Below are 20,082 nucleotides of genomic sequence, written 5' to 3'. Positions count from 1 at the left end.
GAAGTCCAGGGACTATTCGACCTGTGAATAATCCCTAAGCGTTCCATTGTTGCGAACTCCCCCTTCGCGACCGCAAGCTTGCCAGGTTCGAGGTGTCGGGCCCGCGGGGCCGGCGGTGGTCATGTGGTGGTCCACATCATGCTTTATGGCCGTGGAGGAGAACGTGGGCCTGGCCAGGTCTGGAAAGTCGCCTAGCTGGCGAGCGAACACATTCGGAGTTGGGAAAGCGCAGGAGACGGTGCGCGACATGGTGTTACTACGTTGGCAAGGGATAGAGTGAAACGTGGCCGCATTGATCAGCCGCCAGTTCCTTACATCGACCAGGAGGCTGTTGGCGCACAGGAAATCTGCACCGAGAATGGCTTGCGAAACCTTGGCCGTAACGAATTCCCAGAAAAACCGCTGGCCGCCGAAGCACATCTGGACACGCCGAAGGTCCGAATAGCTCCGCCATTAGCCGCTTCGAGGGGGGAGGCCGTGCCTCCCAGCCTGTACATCAAGAGCTGACGCAGGTAGAATGCTGCACTGCGCTCCGGTAGCGCACAGGAACCGACGACCGGAGAGGGTATCTGTGATGAAGAGCAGCTTGCCTGCATTGCCGATTGCCATCGCGGCCGCGGGGCACCCGTTAGACCCGTTCTTCATTGGTCGGAATTGTTGTTTTTTTGTTTTTTGAGAGAAGCTGCAGGGAGGGCGGCAACATCTCGCCTTCGTGCCGAACCGCGCGTGGTAGAAACACAGCCCCATGGGCTGAGGAGCTGGGGCGGCGTCTGTGGGGGATGGGTGCCTCGTGGCAGCGCAGTTCTGTTGCGTAACTGCGAATATTTTGTCTGCCTCGGCAGCGAGCGCTGCGCAGTCTTCGACCTCGGATCTCGCCAAGGCCGCTTGTACTTGCTCCAGTAATTGGCTGAGGAATAACTATCTGAAGAGAAAGCATTCCGGTTCAGAGCCGAGGAGTGTGAGCATTTGGCTCATCAGCTCGGAAGGTTTGGAGTCCCCGATCCCGGGCATAGCGAGCAGCTGACGGGCGCGCTCTGATTTCGTGAGCCCGAAAACCTGTAGCAACCGCGCCTTGAGGGTCTCATACTTGCGGTCAGTTTGGGGTTCTCGAAGACTGACGATCCGCGAGACGGTAGAGCCATCGAGTGCGGAGACCACGTATAAGTATCTGGTCTGATCCTCAACGATGCCTCTCAGGGCGAACTGGGCTTCAACTTGGATGAACCATGAGGTCGCTTGTTGCTCCCAGAACTGCGGCAGCTTCAACGAAACGGCATTTACCTCCACGCTGTGTTCCTTTTGCGAAATCCGTTCACAAAAGTCGGGGTCACCAATGTAGGAATGGTCAAATTCCTATCTAGAGATTGAGTTCGACGCAGGCAATCAATCAAAAAGGTTTTTAATGTCAAACTAACGAGTTTAAACAGATTGATGCAAGAGAAGTATGGATACAGGTCTTAACAGGTTGGAGGCTCCACGAGGACTGACTGGGTGGTCCCGTGGATGACGTCATCACGTTTTCCCCACGTTTGGGTGATCACGTGATTAGCGGCATGATGTCATCACGTTTGTCCGCGCTCTTAAAGGGACCGCGCACTGTACATGCAAACAGTATATACAATGGTACAGATTTAGTCTGTAGCTAACACATCATTAAAGGGAATTATGTACAGTTGTTCAGAGTCCCTCAGTGGCTCTGCCACAGTATAACATTTAGGACTGAGATGAGAAATTTCTTCACTCAGAGGGTGGTGAACATGTGGAATTCTTTACCACAGAAGGCTGTGGAGGCCAAGTCACTGAATATATTTAAGAAGGAGATAGATAGATAGATTTCTAGACACAAGGCATCAAGGGGTATGGGGAGAGAGCGGAAATATGGTACAGGAAATTTTGATACCCGGCACTGACGGGACCGAGCTGGTGCCGTAACATCAAAAGTGCCGGACGTACTTGAGTTAATGTTTAAACATAGGAAATGAGAAGCTCCGTGTGAATCAACAAACCCTGTTGCTTAGCAACAGCTTCAAAACAGTCGGCTGCAGCTGCAAGCGTCTGTAGCTGAAGCTGTTGCTATAGCTACAGACCATGCAGTGCTTGACTGGGGGGGAAAAAAAGCAACGAGAACTAAAAAAACATATAGAAAACGCCTCCTGATTTTTGCCGTTAGATCGAGTATGCCGGACATATAACCTCCGGATAAACCAAAGTTTCCTGTATTGAGATAGCGGATCAGCCAGGATCATATTGAATGGCGGAGCTGGCTCAAAGGACCGAATGGCTTACTCCTGCTCCTATTTTTCTATGTTTCTAAGCTGGGATTGTTCTCTTTGGAGCAGAGGGGAGATCTAATGGAGGTATTCAAAATTGAGAGATTTTGATAGAGCAAGTAGGGAGAAACTGTTTCCTCTGGTAAGTGGGTTGATAACCAGAGGTCATAGATTTTAAATAATTGGCAAAAGAACTAGACGGGAAATGAACATTTTTTTTGCATACAGGGTAAAGATCTGGAACGCACTGCCTGAAAAGATGGTGGAATCAGATTCCATAGGAACTTTCAAAAGGTAATTGGACATATATTTGAAGAGGACTAATTTGCAGCGTTATGGGGAAAAAGCTGGGGTGTGGGACTAAATTGGAGAGATCTTTCAAAGAGCTGGCACAGGCACGACAGGCCGAATAACAACCTCCTGTGCTGTAAGATTCTATTCTAAGAATATCAAAATTTGCTGATACCAAATTAGGGTACAGGTTGAACCCCGGTAATCCGGCACCTGACGGTCTGGCACCTTCAGTGGTCCGGCACGAATTGAAACCGGCAGTCTTTAGTTCGCGGAGCAGCCGCTCGGCGGCGCCACCGTTTCCCGCGATATAAACAAACATAATATTGTACCTAATATTGTTATTTTAGGTGTTATTTACCTAGCCTTCAGTGGTTCGGAATTTTCAATGGTCCGACACCGGCCTTGTCCCAAGGGTGCCGGATTACCGGGGTCCAACCTGTACTTGGCAAACTGAGGCAGAATGCAGGAAGGCATAGGCTTGTTAGTGGAGTGGGCAGAGTGGTGGCAGATGCAGAGAATTGTGAAGCAGTACATTTTGGCAAAGGGACAGTGAAAAAATGTATACCCTAAATCGTAACATCCTTGAGAGAAAGAAAGACTTGGATTTATATAGTGCCTTTCACGACCTCAGGATGTCCCAAAGCGCTTTACAGCCAATGAAGTACTTTGAAAGTGCAATCACTGTTGTAATATAGGAAACGCAGCAGCCAATTTGCACACAGCAAGGTCCCACAAATGTGATAAAGACCAGATCATCTGTTTTTTAGTGATGTTGATTAAGTGAAAAACATTGGCCAGGGCACTGGGGATAACTCCTTTGCTCTTCTTCAAAATAGTGCCATGGGTCTTTTACATCCACCTGAGAGGGCAGATGGGGCCATGGTTTAATGTCTCATCCGAAAGGCGGCACCTCCGACATTGCAGCACTCCCTCAGCACTGCACTGGAGTGTCGGCCTAGATTTTTCTGCTCAAGTTTCTGGAGTGGGCCTTGATCCCACAACCTTCTGACTCAGAAGTGAGGGTGCTGAGGTGGGGAATGGAGAGATCTACAGCTACAGATACATACATTTTTGAAGTACAGTGTAGGTAGAAAAAGACACACAGGCAAATGGGATTCTAGACTTTATACATGGAGCATTGAATATAAAAGCAAGTAAGTGATCAATTTGTACTGATGGAGTACTGTGTATAGATCTGGGCACTACATTATAGGAAGTATAGCCATAGAAAAAGTGTAGCAAAAATACACTAGAATTATACCAGGAATAGGAAGTTATAGATATGAAGAAAAGGTTGAAAATTGATTCTGGAACAAAGGTTAGGGGGACATCTATTGGAGATTTTCAAAACTATGAACGGTTTTGAATGGAGAAATAGTGAATGATTGTTTCCACTGATGGGAATAAGGGGGGCATAGTCTTGTTCTTAGTCACAAGGTTATTACTAGAAAAATGAAGAGGTAAGTTAGAAGATTTTTTTCCCCGCAGAGGGTTATTAGAACATGGACTGATTTACCAGAAGTGGCTATTGAGGCAGAGAATAAAGCACAATATAAAAGGAATTGGTTAAGTATTTAAAAAGGAAGAATGTAAAAGAACAGGAAAATGGGATTTGAGTGACTAGCTTCAGTTGGAGGAGGACCAGTACAGTCACGGTGGGCTGTGTGGTACAGTCACGGTGGGCTGTGTGGTACAGTCGCGGTGGGCTGTGTGGTACAGTCGCGGTGGGCTGTGTGGTACAGTCGCGGTGGGCTGTGTGGTACAGTCGCGGTGGGCTGTGTGGTACAGTCGCGGTGGGCTGTGTGTTTCCTCCTTTGCTGTAATTTTCTCATTTCTTTCTGATTCCTTTTCTCCTCTTGTGCCTTCTCTCCCAACCTCCAGTCCAAAGTTAATGCCTGTTATTATGTTTGTTCTGAGATCCCCGCTGCTTGCCTTAACTCCTTTGGATTATCTGACTTCAAGCTCCTGTAGCTAAAATATCTCCCTTCACTTGACTAAATTAACGTGTTGGTAATGCAACACTCTTAACCTTTCAGTCTCCATAACAACATTTTGTCAAGCAAAATTGAATCTATTAACTCCCAGACAACTGCTGAAGTCTCCATTGTTAGTGATTTAAGTATTCACCATTAGCAATGGCTTTCCTCTTCTTCTGATAAGGCTAGCATTAATACCAAGACTTTTGCATTCAATGCATTGTCAATATTGCACATTAAAATCAAAAGGATAGGTGCTGTATATGCATTGATCAATGTTATCAAAACAGCTCAAGGTGAAACAAAGAGAACAAGGGTGGTGGACTCGGCAATTTGTCCATCCAGTCACTGAAGAGCCAATAGAACTCTTGAGCTATATCAAAGTTAGTAGTGTACAAGTCAAACAAAGAATACTCTGAATCATAGAATAAATAGTACAGCACAGAAGGAGGCCATTTCATTTCATTTCAATTTTATTTATCACATAACTAAATACAAGAAGTGAAATCTAGTCAGTGAAATGCTTTTTTCTTGACGAGCCGAGAGCACCAAGCAGCAAGAACACTGAGCTGCCTGGTACGCACGGAGCCCGCAAGGACGGCAGCCATCTTCATCGGCGCCATCACAAAAAAACACATACCGACATATACACACATACATACTTTAAATATAAATAAAACAGACATAAAATAAATAAAAGGCATAAAAAAAGACAGCACATAAAATGAACAAGCAATAATGTAAAAAAAGTAATTTCGACAGTAATTACATTGATATTTCTACCCAGGCTTCTAGAATAATCTCTGGCTACAGGGTGGCCGCCCTGGGAGAGCATCGTGAGGAACTCACAACTTATAATTAAATAAATTTAATTAATTACTTAATAAATTAATAAAATTAAATAAATAAAGTGCTCCCTCAGTGTCTCTCTCGATGTTTCCCCTCGGTCTCGCTCGATGTTTCCCCTCGGTCTCGCTCGATGTTTCCCCTCGGTCTCGCTCGATGTTTCCCCTCGGTCTCGCTCGATGTTTCCCCTCGGTCTCGCTCGATGTTTCCCCTCGGTCTCGCTCGATGTTTCCCCTCGGTCTCGCTCGATGTTTCCCCTCGGTCTCGCTCGATGTTTCCCCTCGCTCTCTCTCGATGTTTCCCCTCGGTCTCTCTCGATGTTTCGCCTCGGTCTCTCTCGATGTTTCCCCTCGGTCTCTCTCGATGTTTCCCCTCGCTCTCGCTCGATGTTTCCCCTCGCTCTCGCTCGATGTTTCCCCTCGCTCTCGCTCGATGTTTCCCCTCGCTCTCGCTCGATGTTTCCCCTCGCTCTCGCTCGATGTTTCCCCTCGCTCTCGCTCGATGTTTCATTTGGCCCATCGAGTCTGCTCCTCTTCACTGTTCACTATACTTCCAAGTTTTGTGTTATCTGCAAATTTTGAAATTGTGCCCTGTACACCCAAGTCTATGTCATTAACATATATGAAGAAAAGCAGTGGTCCTAGTACTGAACCCTGGGGAACACCACTGTCTACCTTCCTCCAGTCCGAAAAACAACCGTTCACCACTACTCTGTTTCCTGTCATTTAGCCAATTTCATATCCATGCTGTCACTGTTCCTTTTATTCCATGGGCTTCAACTTTGCTGGCAAGCCTATTATGTGCCACTTTATCAAACACCTTTTGGAAGTCTATGTACACCACTCTCTGGTTACCTCAACAAAAAAACTCAATCAAGTTAGCTGAGCACGATTTGCCTTTAACAAATCCGTGCTGGCTTTCCTTAAATAATCCATACTTGTCCAAGTGACTGTTAATTTTGTCCCGGATTATCGTTTCTAAAAGCTTCCCCCCTACTGAGGTTAAGCTGACTGGCCTGTAGTTGCTGGGTTTATCCTTGCACCTTTTTTTGAACAAGTTGTGACATTTGCAATTCTCCAGTCCTCTGGCACCAGCCCCGTATCCAAGGAGGATTGGAAGATTATGGCCAGTACTTCCGCAATTTCCACCTTTACTTCCCTCAGCATCCTAGGATGCATCCCATCCGGTCCTGGTGATTTATCAACTTTAAGTACAGCCAGCTTTTCTAGTACCTCCTCCTTATCAATTTTTATCCCATCCAGTATCTCAACTACCTCCTCTTTCACTATGAATTTGGCAGCAAATTCTTCCTTGGTGAAGACAGATGCGAAGTACCCATTTAATACCTCAGCCATGCCCTCTGCCTTCATGCGTAGCTCTCCATTTTGGTCCCAAATCAGCCCCACCCCTCCTCTTACTACCCGTTTACTATTTATTTGCTGATAGAAGACTTTTGGATTCCCTTTTATGTTAGCTGCCGATCTATTCTCATACTCTCTCTCTTTGCCCCTCTTATTTCCTTTTCCCCTTCCTCTCTGATCTTTCTATATTCAGCCTGGTTCACACTTGTATTCTCAACCAGACATCTGTCATACGCCCATTTTTCTGCTCCATCTTACACTCTATATCTTTCGTCATCCAGGGAGCTCTGGCTTTGGTTGCCTTGCTCCCTCTTGCGCCCCCTCCCTCAGCCTCGATCCCTCTCACGCCCCCGTCCCTTGCCCCCTCCCTCTCAGCCCCCCTCATCCCTCTCGGCCTCGCCTCGTCCCTCTCGGCCTTCCCTCCCACCCCCCCTTCTCGGCCCCGCCTCCCCTCCCTCTCGCCCCTTCTCGGCCTGGCCCCCTTCAGTCGGCCGGCCCCTCGCCCCCCCTCGGCCTGGCCCCCTTCAGTCGGCCGGCCGCTCGGGCCACCTCGCTCACCCTCACTCGCCCACCCCTCCCTCTCGGACCCCCTTCCTATCGCCCCCCCCTCCCCTCGGGCCCTCTCGGCCCCCCTCCACTCCTCTCAGCCCCCTCCCCCCGACCCAATCGGCCCCCCTCCCTCTTGCTCCCTCTCGGCACCCCTCCCCTCCCTCGGGCCCTTGACCCTATTGGCCCCCTCGCCCCATCTCGGCCCAATCCCTCTGGCCCCCCCCCTTGTCCACTCTCGGCCCCTCGCCCCATCTCGGCCTCTCGTCCGCCCTCCCCCTCGCCCCGTCTCGTCCGCCCTCCCCCTCGCCCCGTCTCGTCCGCCCTCCCCCTCGCCCCGTCTCGTCCGCCCTCCCCCTCGCCCCGTCTCGTCCGCCCTCCCCCTCGCCCCGTCTCGTCCGCCCTCCCCCTCGCCCCGTCTCGTCCGCCCTCCCCCTCGCCCCGTCTCGTCCGCCCTCCCCCTCGCCCCGTCTCGTCCGCCCTCCCCCTCGCCCCGTCTCGTCCGCCCTCCCCCTCGCCCCGTCTCGTCCGCCCTCCCCCTCGCCCCGTCTCGTCCGCCCTCCCCCTCGCCCCGTCTCGTCCGCCCTCCCCCTCGCCCCGCGTCGGCCGCCCTCCCCCTCGCCCCGCCTCGGCCGCCCTCCCCCTCGCCCCGCCTCGGCCGCCCTCCCCCTCGCCCCGCCTCGGCCGCCCTCCCCCTCGCCCCGCCTCGGCCGCCCTCCCCCTCGCCCCGCCTCGGCCGCCCTCCCCCTCGCCCCGCCTCGGCCGCCCTCCCCCTCGCCCCGCCTCGGCCGCCCTCCCCCTCGCCCCGCCTCGGCCGCCCTCCCCCTCGCCCCGCCTCGGCCGCCCTCCCCCTCGCCCCGCCTCGGCCGCCCTCCCCCTCGCCCCGCCTCGGCCGCCCTCCCCCTCGCCCCGCCTCGGCCGCCCTCCCCCTCGCCCCGCCTCGGCCGCCCTCCCCCTCGCCCCGCCTCGGCCGCCCTCCCCCTCGCCCCGCCTCGGCCGCCCTCCCCCTCGCCCCGCCTCGGCCGCCCTCCCCCTCGCCCCGCCTCGGCCGCCCTCCCCCTCGCCCCGCCTCGGCCGCCCTCCCCCTCGCCCCGCCTCGGCCGCCCTCCCCCTCGCCCCGCCTCGGCCGCCCTCCCCCTCGCCCCGCCTCGGCCGCCCCCCCCCTCCCGCCCCCCTTTCCCCGCGCCCCCTTTCGGGTCCCCCTCTCTCGGGCCCCTCTCAGGCCCCCCTTCCCGTCGGCCCCTTGCCCGGCCCCCTCGCACCCCCCTAGCCCCCCCCCTCGGCCCCCTCCTCCACCGCTCCCTCACACCAAGCTTCCCCTTACTTAGTATTGACTCGATTGGCGATACTGAAGGAATACACGTGTAAAAAAATGAAATTTCCGGGTTGGATCACAAGGGATGCTGTTGTTGCATCCCTGGGATTTGCTATTGTGCAAGTAGATACAGGGGAGTGTGTAATAACCTCTATAAAAGTAAGACATTCAGACTGCTGAACCCTAGAAAGTATCTACATTACAGTATCTTCCTGTGGAGATTGCAGGAAGAGGGAATGAAGCAGATTTGAGGCTGTGAAGGAGAAACACCGCCATCATGAGGAGAAATGGAGTCAGCACAGGGCTGCCCAAAAAGAGAGAACTTCACGCTGTTGAACTGGCAGAGAAACACACTGCAGTAGCAAGGCTGATAAGTGGGATTGCAGAACATTTTATTAAATCAGTCTTAGAAATTTTAAAGAGGGAGATAATATTGATCAGTTAATTCCAGGCATTTGAATTGCTGGCTGGCCACTATAGGTTGGATGATGATGAAGGGCCCAGCTGAAAAGAACAACTCCTGGTGAAGTTACGCAGCACATGATCCGCCCATATCAGCTGTCCAGAGGTACGTTTTACTGTATTTTTGTGGGGCAGGGTGATAGATTTTTGAATATTAAGGGCTATATGGGGATAGTGCAGGAAAGTGGAGTTGAGGTAGGAGATCGGCCGTGATCTTATTGAATGGCGGAGCAGGCTCGAGCAGCCCAATGGCCTACTCCTGCTCCTATTTATATGTTCCTTATTTCTTAGTATGCCTCTTGAAAGAACTTCCATTTATTACCTGAAAAATATGTTTGTTGTCTTACGACCAAGTACTCTACTGGGCAGAGTGATGTAAGTGGACCCTATCCGGTGTTGAATTGGCTGGAAGATGACATGGTAAGCGATGGAAGGTTGGAACCGAGTCAACCTTCTGTTGCAGACATGGTAATTTGATACCTGAGCTCGGTAGATCCACAGCACTCCAGGGTACCATGGCATCGAGTCAGGATGCTCCAGCCGACAGGGTGTGTGGGGCTGGCTTGATGGACCAGTCTTTTCCTGTCTGTCAGTGTTGTATGTTTGGGGTTTGTTGACAAACAGCATTTGTGTTTTTTGTTCGTGATTTAGTAGATTAAAGGGACCGCATTTTGAACATGTCCTACACCCTCTAAACCTGCACCCTGAGACCCATTGCAGCCTGCTCCAGTACCTCTGTCACTTCATGCCGAAGCTTGGCTCCCAGCTTGAATCTGATCAGCGACACTGCAATAACCTGGCTATGGTCTTTGGGCCCAGGATTTTCCAGTAAGCAGTTTCCTTGCCCTGCTTTCAATTCCATAGCTCCTTCAAACTGAACTGGACAGAATTTATTAATATAGTTATTGGAACAGACTTTAGTTTTCATTTTTTTTTTTTAAAAAGAGCTTTCTAATATTTAGAACATTATGACATTTTCTCTTCAGCATGCTTGATGGGTCTGAGGTGCACCGAGGACAAGAGTGTTGTAATAATGTAATGCTGGAGCACTCTGAAGAGCTGTTTGCACAAGCGACTGAAATCCAGCAGGAGGATCATTTGTACACTTCACAAACTACATCTCCGGTAAGGGTTGTTTAGTTTTGAACTCCAGTTCACCCTCAGCAGTCCACAGAAACTGCAGGCTGGTGTGCCCAGTAACTGTCTAGGTGACAAGTTGTAGCTTAATGAAAGGCTAGAATAATCAGCTTTTTTAATTATTAAATAGGAAATAGCCTTGCATATGTATCGCGTTATCGCATCACTCAAACATCTCAAAGTGCTTCACACATTTTGAAGTGGGGAGATTGTCATTGTGCAGACAAAAAAAAGCAGCAGACATTTAGCACACAGCAAGCTCCCACAGGCAGTGAGAATAGAGCGGGGGCCAGGACAGGATAGGCCAGGGTGACGTTAGTTTCCATTGCTCTAATCTTGGGCAAGAAGCTGTTTTAGTGGAAAAAAAAGGTGTACAGTAGGGGGAGTGGAATAATTCCATGTTCCACAGCAGTGGACATCAGAAATCGGAAAAACAAGTATCAGCTGTGGCTCAGTGGGCAGCACTCTTGCCTCGGAGTCAGAAGGTTGTGGGTTCAAGTCCAGAGACTGGAGCACACAAATCTAGGCTGACAATCCAGTGCAGTGCTGAGGGAGTGCTGCACTGTCGGAGGTGCCGTCTTTCCGATGAGACGTTAAACCGAGGCCCCGTCTGCCCCCTCAGGTGGATGTAAAAGATCCCATGACACTATTTTGACACTAAAACAGATTATCTGGTCATTATCATATTGCTGTTTGTGGGACCATGCTGTGTGCAAATTAGCTGCCGCATTTCCTACATTAAAACAGTGACTACACTTCAAAAGAAAGCACTTCATTGGCTGTAAAGCACTTTGGGACCTCCTGAGGTCATGAAAGGCACTATATAAATGCAAGACTTTTCTTTTAATAAATTACTGAAGTTTAAGAAGTATATATATTGTTGGGATAATAGACTATGTGGTGCCGTCCCATTTATTACCCATCCTTAGTTGCACTGAGAAGATGGTGGTCCTTCTCCTTGAATCGCTGCAGTCCTTATGGTGATGGTTCTCCCACAATGGTGTTAGAATCATAGAATGGTTACAGCATGGAAGGCAGCCATTCGGCCCGTCGAGCCTGTGCTGACTCTCAGCTAGTCCCACGCCCCCGCTCTTTCCCCGTAGTCCTGCAAACGTTTTCCCTTCAGATACTTATCCAATTCCCTTTTGAAAGATAAGATTGAGTCTGCCTCCACCACCCTTTCAGACAGTGCATTCCAGATCTTAACCACTTGCTGCGTAAAAAAGTTTTTTCTTCTGCTGCCTTTGGTTCTGTTGCCAATCACCTTAAATCTATGTCCTGAGGTTCTCTACCCTTCTGTCAATGGGAACAATTTCTCTCTACCTACCCTGTCCAGACCCTTCATGATTTTGAACATCTCTATCAAATCTCCTCTCGATCTTCTCTGCTCCAAGGAGAACAACCCCAGCTTCTCCAGTCTATCAACGTGACGGAAGTCCCTCATTCCTGGAATCATTCTCGTAATCTTTTCTGTACCCTCTCTAAGGCCTTCACATCCTTCCTAAAGTGTGGTGCCCAGAATTGGACACAATACTCCAGTTGGGGCCGAACCAGTGTTTTATACAGGTTCATCATAATTTCCACACTTTTGTACTCTATACCTCTATTTATGAAGCCCAGGATCCTGTAAGCCGTTTTAACCGCTTTCTCAACCTGCCCTGCCACCTTCAACGATTTGTGTACACATACCCCCAGGTCTCTCTCTTCGTGCACCCCCTTCAGAATTGTACACCTTAGTTTATATATCCTCTCCCCATTCTTTCTACCAAAATGTATCACTTCACACTTTTCTGCGTTAAATTTAATTTGCCATGTGCCCGCCCATTTCACCAGCCTGTCTGTCTTCCTGAAGTCTATCACTCTCCTCCTCACTGTTCACTATACTTCCAAGTTTTGTGTCATCTGCAGATTTTGAAATTGTGCCCCATACACCCATGTCCAAGTCATTAATATATAATCAAAAGAAGCAGTGGTCCTAGAACCGACCCCTGGGGAACATCACTGTATACCTTCCTCCAGTCCGAAAAACAACCGTTCACCACTACTCTCTGTTTCCTGTCACTTAGCCAATTCTGTATCCATGCTGCCACTGTCCCTTTTATTCCATGGGCTTCAACTTTGTTGCAAGTCTATTATGTGGCCTTTTGGAAATCCATGTACACTATGTCAACTGCATTACCCTCATCAACCCTCTCTGTTACCTCATCAAAAAACTCGATCAAACACAATTTGCCTTTAACAAATCCATGCTGGCTTTCCTTAATTAATCCACACCTATCCAAATGACTCTTAATTTTGTCCCTGTTTACTGTTTCTTAAAGCTTCTCCACTACTGAGGTTAAACTGACTGGCCTGTCATTGCTGGGTTTATATTTACACCCTTTTTTGAACAATAGTGTAACATTTGCAATTCTCCAGTCCTCTGGCACCACACCCATATCTAAGGAGGATTGGAATATTATGGCCAGTACCTCCGCGATTTCTACCCTCAATTCCCTCGGCATCCTAGGATGCATCCCATCCGCTCCTGGTGATTTATTTACTTTAAGTTCAGCCAGCCTTTCTAATAACTCTATCAATTTTTATCCTATCAAGTATCTCCACTACCTCCTCCTTCACTATGTCTATGGCAGCATCCTCTTCCTTGGTGAAGACAGATGCAAAGTTCTTGTTTAGTACCTCAGCCATGCTCTCTGCCTCCATGCGTAGGTCTCCTTTTTGGTCCCTAATCAGCTCCACCCCTCCTCTTACTACCCTTTTACTATTTATATGCCTATTGTTCTGGACTTATTACATGCAGATAGCACCCTCTAGTGGTAGTTAGTTTATAGCAGTGTTATTGTATAGCAGGGTGTTATTTGACCACCTTCCTGTTTGCCCCGGAAATAGTATTCCAGGAAGTACCTGCTGAGTTGTGAAGAAAGCTCACATGAGGCAGACATTATCAATCCTGTCCCATCCTCCTTATACACTAGGCAAGACGCAATGTCTGTGAGTATCCTTGTTTAGTAACATGATAACAACCTTGTCAGTGTAGTATTTTGACAATACTTTGTCTATAAGAAGTTATTCGCTGTTAGCTACCGAGGTTTAGCTTCAGTGCTATTTAGTTATACAATTAGTCTATTCTGTTGTCATAAACATGTTTATATTCTATGTAATATCTAATGTATAGTACTCAGCTCTATGTGCAAAACATACTTTGTCTTTGTTTACAGTTTCACAAAATTTATTCAAGTAAAGCTTCAAAACAGCAACCTGCTTCTCGAGGAATTATTTGAATGAGTGTTTAGCTGGCTGGATAACTAGATAGGAGTACATCTAGCGAGACCAGTACACCTATAGAAGACTTTTGGATTACCTTTCATGTTGGCTGCCATTCTATTCTCATACCCTCTCTTTGCCCCTCTTATTTTCTTTTTCACTTCTCCTCTGACCTTTATATATAGCCTGATTCACAGATGTATTTGAAACCTGAAATCGGACAAAGTCAACATGGATTTACAGAAAGTAAATCATGCTTGACTAATCTACTGGAATTTGTTGAGGATGTAACTGGTAGAATAGATAAGGGAGATCCAGTGGATGTGGTGTATTTGGACTTTCAGAAGGCTTTCGATAAGGTCCCGCATAAGAAATTAGCGTGTAAAGTTAAAGCACATGGGATTGGGGGCAAGGTATTGACTTGGATAGAGAACTGGCTGGCAGACAGGAAGCAAAGAGTTGGAATAAATGGCTCTTTTTCCGAGTGGCAGGCAGTGACTAGTGGGGTACCGCAGGGATCGGTGCTAGGACTCCAGCTATTCACAATATATATTAATGATCTAGACGAGGGAACTAGATGTAATATGTCCAAGTTTGCAGACGACACAAAGCTGGGTGGGCGTGTGTGCTGTGAGGAGGATGCCGAGAAACTCCAGTATGATTTGGACAGGTTGGGTGATTGGGCAGATGTATGGCAGATGCAGTATAATGTGGATAAATGCGAGGTTATCCACTTTGGTGGCAAAAACAGGAAGGCAGATTATTATCTGAATGGCAATAGATTGGGAGAAGGGGAAGTGCATCGAGACCTGGGTGTCCTTGTGCACCAGTCGCTGAAGGTAAGCATGCAGGTGCAGCAGGCAGTTAAGAAGGGAAATGGTATGTTGGCCTTCGTAGCGAGAGGATTCGAGTACAGGAACAAGGATGTCTTGCTGCAGTTATACAGGGCCTTGGTGAGACCACACCTTGAATATTGTGTGCAGTTTTGGTCGCCTTATCTGAGGAAGGATGTTCTTGCCATGGAGGGAGTGCAGCGAAGATTCACCAGACTGATACCTGGGGTGGCAGGAATGACGTATGAGGAGAGATTGGGTCGATTGGGCTTATACTCGCTGGAGTTTAGAAGAATGAGAGGGGATCTCATTGAAACTTTCAAAATTCTAACAGGATTAGACAGACTAGATGCAGGAAGGATGTTCCCGATGGTGGGGGAGTCCAGAACCAGGGGTCACAGTCTAAAGATAAGGGGTAAGCCATTTAGGACAGAGGTGAGGAGGAATTTCTTCACCCAGAGAGTGGTGAACCTGTGGAATTCTCTACCACAGAAGGCAGTTGAGGCCAATTCATTAAATATATTCAAGAAGGAGTTAGATATATTTCTTAAGGCTAAAGGGATTAAGGGATATGGGGAGAAGGCAGGGACAGGGTACTGAGTTTGGATGATCAGCCATGATCTCATTGAATGGCGGAGCAGGCTCGAGGGGCCGAATGGCCTACTCCTCCTATCTTCTATGTTTCTATGTTTCTGACACCTGTCATATGCGCTCTTTTTCTGCTTCATCATATTCTCTATCTCTTTCGACATCCGGGAGCCCTGGCTTTAGTTGCCCTGCCTTTCCCCTTAGTAGGAATGTACCTCAACTGTACATGAACTATTTCCTCTTTAAAGGCAGCCCATTGTTCCATTACAGTTTTGCCTGCCAATCTTTGAGTCCAGTTTACCCAGGCCAGATCCGTTCTCATCCCACTGAAATTGGCCTTTCCCCAGTTAAAGATTTTTACTCTAGATTGCTCCCTGTCCTTTTCCATTGCTAATCTAAACCTTATCATACTACGATCACTGTTCCCTAAATGTTCACCTACTGACACTTGCTCCACTTGACCTACCTTATTCCCCAGAACCAGATCCAGCAATGCCTCCTCCCTCATCGGGCCGGAAACATACTGATCAAGAAAGTTCTCCTGAACACACTTCAGAAATTCTTCCCCCTCTCTGCCCTTTACACTATTACAATCCCAGTCTATATTAGGATAGTTGAAGTCCCCCATTATTACTACTCTGTAGTTCTTGCACCTCTCTGTAATTTCTCTGCAAATTTGCTCCTTTTATATCTTTCCCACTATTTGGTGGTCTATAGAATGCACCTAGTAGTGTAATGGCACCTCTATTATTTCTTAACTCTAGCCATATAGATTCTGTCCTTGACCCCTCCAGGACATCTTCCCTCTCCAGCACTGTAATATTCTCCTTAACCAATACTGCCACACCATCTCCTATCTTTCCTGAACACCTTATAACCAGGAATATTTAATACCCAATCCTGCCCTTTATTGAGCCAGGTCTCAGTTATTGCCACGGCATCATATTCCCATGTGGCTATTTGTGCCTGCAGCTCACTTACCTTGTTTACTACGCTTCGTGTGTTCACATACATACACTGTGAACCCATCTTAGACCATCCTGCATTCTCTTAGTTTGACCCTACCTAATACCTTATTTCTCCTCCTCTTCTTGGGCAGTCCCTCGGAGCCGAGGATGACTTGCTTCCACATTAAAAATGAGTTCACAGGTGACTGATGAGGCCAATGCGGGACCTACAGTCTCTGTCACAGGTGGGGCAGATGGTGGTTGAAGGGGTGGGTGGGTGGGGTGCTTGGGTTGATGTGCGCTGCCTGCGCTTGGCTTCCGCTTGTTCCCGGCGAAGAGACTTGAGGTGTTCGGCGCCTTCCCAGATGCTTCTCCTTCACTTTGTGCTGTCTTGGGCCAGGGATTCCCAGGTGTCGGTGGGGATACTACACTTTTTCAAGGAGGATTTGAGGGTGTCCTTGAAGTGTTTCCTCTGCCCACCTGGGGCTCTCTTGCCGTGCTGGAGCTCCAAGTAGAGCGCTTGTTTTGGGAGTCTTGTATCAGGCATGCGGGCAATGTGACCCGTCCATCGGAGCTGATCGAGCGTGGTCAAAGCTTCGATGCTGGGGATGTTGGCCTGAGTGAGAACACTGACGTTGGTGTGCCTATCCTGCCAATGGATTTGCAGGATCTTGCGGAAGCAGCATTGGTGGTACCTCTCCAGTGCTTTGAGGTGCCTGCTGTACATGGGCTATGTCTCTGAGGCATACAGCAGGGTGGGTATCACTGCTGCTCTGTAGACCATGAGCTTAGTGCCGGGTTTGAGGTCCTGGTCTTCAAACACACACTTCCTCAGGCGACCGAAGGCTGCACTAGCACACTGAAGGCGGTGTTGGACTTCATCATCGATGTCTGCCCTTGTTGACAGTAGGCTCCCAAGGTATGGAAAGTGGTCCTCGTTGTCCAAGGCCTTGTCGTGGATTTTGATAATCGGGGGGCAGTACTGTGTGGTGGGGGCAGGTTGGTAGAGGACCTTTGTCTTATGGATGTTTAGTGTAAGGCCCATGCTCTCGTACGCTTCGGTGAAGGTGTTGACGATGGTTTGGAGTTCGACCTCCGAGTGAGCGCAGACACATGCATACTGTAATTTGACGATAGAGGATGGGACGACCTTGGATCTGGACTGGAGGCGACGGAGGTTGAAGTTTCCCGTTTGTTCTGTAAATTAGCTCCACTCCAGTGGGGAGCTTACTGAGGGTGAGATAGAGCGTTGGTGCGATGGCACAGCCTTGCTTGACCCCGGTGCGTACGTGAATTGGGTCTGTGGTGGAACCGTTGATCAGGATCACGGCTTGCATGTCGTCGTGAAGCAGGCGGAGGATGGTGACAAACTTTTGAGGGCAGCTGAATTTGAGGAGGACACTCCATAATCCCTCACGGTTGAGTGTCAAAGGCCTTTGTGAGATCAAAGAAGGCCATGTACAGCGGTTGGTGCTGTTCCCTGCATTTCTCTTGTAATTGACGTACGGTGAAGCTCATGTCCATTGTGCCCATAGTGGGCGGAATCCACATTGTGACTCTGGGAGGAGCTCTTCGGCCACTGGGAGAAGGCTATTAAGGAGGATTCTTGCAATGACTTTCCATGTGGCAGACAGCAGGGAAACTCCTCTGTAATTACCGCAATCGGACTTGTCACCTTTCTTGAAGATGGTCACGATTACGGCGTCTGAGATCCCCTGGCATGCTCTCCTCCTTCCAGATAAAAGAAATGCGCTCTCTTCGTTTGACCCTACCTAATACCTTATTTCTTACTTTAGTGCTCTCTGCCTCTCCCAATCCTTTGAGCACTTTATTTCCCCTTTCTAATGTTACATCCTGGTGCCCATCCCCCTGCCAAATTAGTTTAAATCCTCCTCAACAGCACTAGCAAACCTCCCCACGAGGATATTGGTTCCAGCCCTGTTGAGGTGCAACCCGTCCGGCCTGTACAGGTCCCATTTCCCCGAGAACCAGTCCCAATACCCCAGGAATCTGAAGCCCTCCCTCCTGCGCCCTTCCTCCTGCACCATCTCTCCAGCCACGCATTCATCTGCTCCATCCTCCCACTTCTATACTTACTCGCGCGTGGCACCGGGAGTAATCCGGAGATTACTACCTTTGTTGTCCTGCTTTTTAATCTCTTTCCTAGCTCCCTAAAATCTACCTGCAGGACCTCATCCCTCTTTCTACCGATGTCGTTGGTACCAATATGGACCACGACCTCTGGCTGTTCACCCTCCCCCCTCAGAATGTTCTGCAGCCGCTCAGAGACATCCTTAACCCTGGCACCAGGGAGGCAACATACCATCCTGGAGTCAATGTCTGCGGCCGCAGAAACGCCTGTCTGCTCCCCTAACTATCATCGTTAGATAGGGAAATCTGGAATATTGACCCCGCGATAATGAACAGTGATATATATGACTTGGGTGGGTGGGAAGTATCTTTGGAGGTGATGGTGTTCTGTGACGTTGCTGCTCTTGGCTTTCTCAGTGGTAGAGGTTGCAGGTGAGGGCAGTGCTGTTGAAGTAACCTTGGTGCATCCCATAAATTGTACATACTGCAGCCACAGTGTGCCGGGAATGGAGGGGTGGATACCGAGTCCAGCGCCGGGGGTGCCGATCAAGTGAACTGCTCTGGGCTAGATGGTGTCAGATTTCTTGTGAATGCACTCAGCCAGGTGAGTGTTGAGTATTCCGTCCATGGTTTGTTTAAAATCAAACAATATCTAATGTCGCTTCAACAGTATGGTACTTCAAAATCACAACTGAATTCCAGAATGAGGATCTGAGAAATGGCTGAAGATTTGCCATGTCTGAAGGTTATTGAATGCCTAAAATTAAGGCTTCCTTCCAAACTGTATTAGATTAACCAGTTCAGTGTATTTTCAGTTAGACAAACCAAATCAATCCCTTTGGAGATGGTATATTATTGAATTAAAAAGTTAACCTCTTGCCAAAATCATTGGAGTCAAATCTCCAAAGTAACATTACTTTATTAGCACATCTCGAACAACATGATTACTAGCATCATAAGATTACACTAAATACTTGGCAGATTGAGTTAAGCGTTTCAATTGTTATTGGCTTAAACATAGTTTAATTGCATAACATTATCTCAGCATCAACGGGGTTCTACTTTGGAGAGAATAAAGTTACACTCTGTGTCCAAGATGGAAGCACAGTTGGTGAGGCTATTTTACAGTTCGGTTCCTTCCATAGCTGACAGGTTAACAGCTTTGAGTAACCAGTATGTCCGGTACATTTAAAGTCTGTTTGTGTATTGCTGATAAGTTACTAGATTCCTACAACCGTGTCCTTATAAGCCAGTATAGGCAGAGTTGGGCAGATCTACCGTTGGAATACTGTGTCCACCTCTGGGTTGTTGGCAGATTAATCTGTCTTCAGTTGTTGTATTCCTTCCCTCTGGTGTTGTCTTTTCCCCTGTATGTTCTGGACTCTCCCACTGGAGGAAATAATTTCTCTCTACCCTATCGAATGCTTTGATCATCTTAAACATCTCAATTAAATCGCTCCTTAATCTTCTATATTCAAGGGAATACAAGCCTAGTCTATGCGACCTGTCCTCATAATTTAACCCTTTTAGCCCTGGTGGTATTCTGGTGAATCTGCGCTGCTACTCCAAGGTCAATATATCCTCCTGAGGTGTGGTGCTCAAAACTGAACGCAATTACTCCAGACGCAGTCTAACCAGAGCTCTGTACAGCTGTAACACAATTTCCACCCCTTTGTATTCCAGCCCTCTCGAGATAAAAGCCAACATTCCATTAGCCTTTTTAATTATTTTTTGTAGCTGTCCACTAGCTTTTAGTGATTTCTGTACGTGGACCCCTAAATCTCTCTGCTCATCCACAGTTCCTAGCTTCTCACCATTTAGGAAATACTCTGATTTATCTTTCTCGGATCCACAGTGGATGACTTCTCACTTTCCCCACATTGAACTCCATCTGCCACAGTTTGTCCCACTCACTTAATCTATCAATGTCCCTTTGCAACTTTCTGCTCCCATCTACACTATTGACTGTGCCACCTAACTTAGTGTCGTTAGCAAACTTGGATATACGTCTCTATTCCTTCATCTAATCATTTATAAATCCAGTGAAAAGCTGAGGCCCTGGTACAGATCCCTGGGGGACACCACTAGTCACGTCCTGTTAATTCAAGTACATGCCCATTATCCCTACTCTCTGTCTCCTGTCTCCTAACCA

At 48.5% G+C, this 20,082-nt stretch overlaps 1 long non-coding RNA gene across 2 annotated transcripts in view; it reads left to right on the top strand.

The window, feature by feature from the left end:
- The first annotated feature begins 8,595 nt into the window (after window positions 1-8,595).
- The window catches only part of LOC147113666 (uncharacterized), a 41,943-nt gene continuing 30,456 nt past the window's right edge, over window positions 8,596-20,082 (top strand). For both annotated transcript variants that reach the window (XR_015079255.1, XR_015079254.1), the window contains exons 1-2: window positions 8,596-9,176; window positions 10,057-10,195. This is a non-coding gene — a long non-coding RNA (uncharacterized LOC147113666). The remainder of the gene's footprint in view (window positions 9,177-10,056; window positions 10,196-20,082) is intronic.

This window comes from Somniosus microcephalus, chromosome 8 (genome assembly GCF_052327205.1).
Source record: "Somniosus microcephalus isolate GS21.2 chromosome 8, FLI_Smic_1.0, whole genome shotgun sequence".
Lineage (NCBI taxonomy): Eukaryota > Metazoa > Chordata > Chondrichthyes > Squaliformes > Somniosidae > Somniosus > Somniosus microcephalus.
The sequence above is the reverse complement of the archived record's forward strand: the minus strand, read 5'-3'. Positions and strand labels throughout refer to the sequence as shown.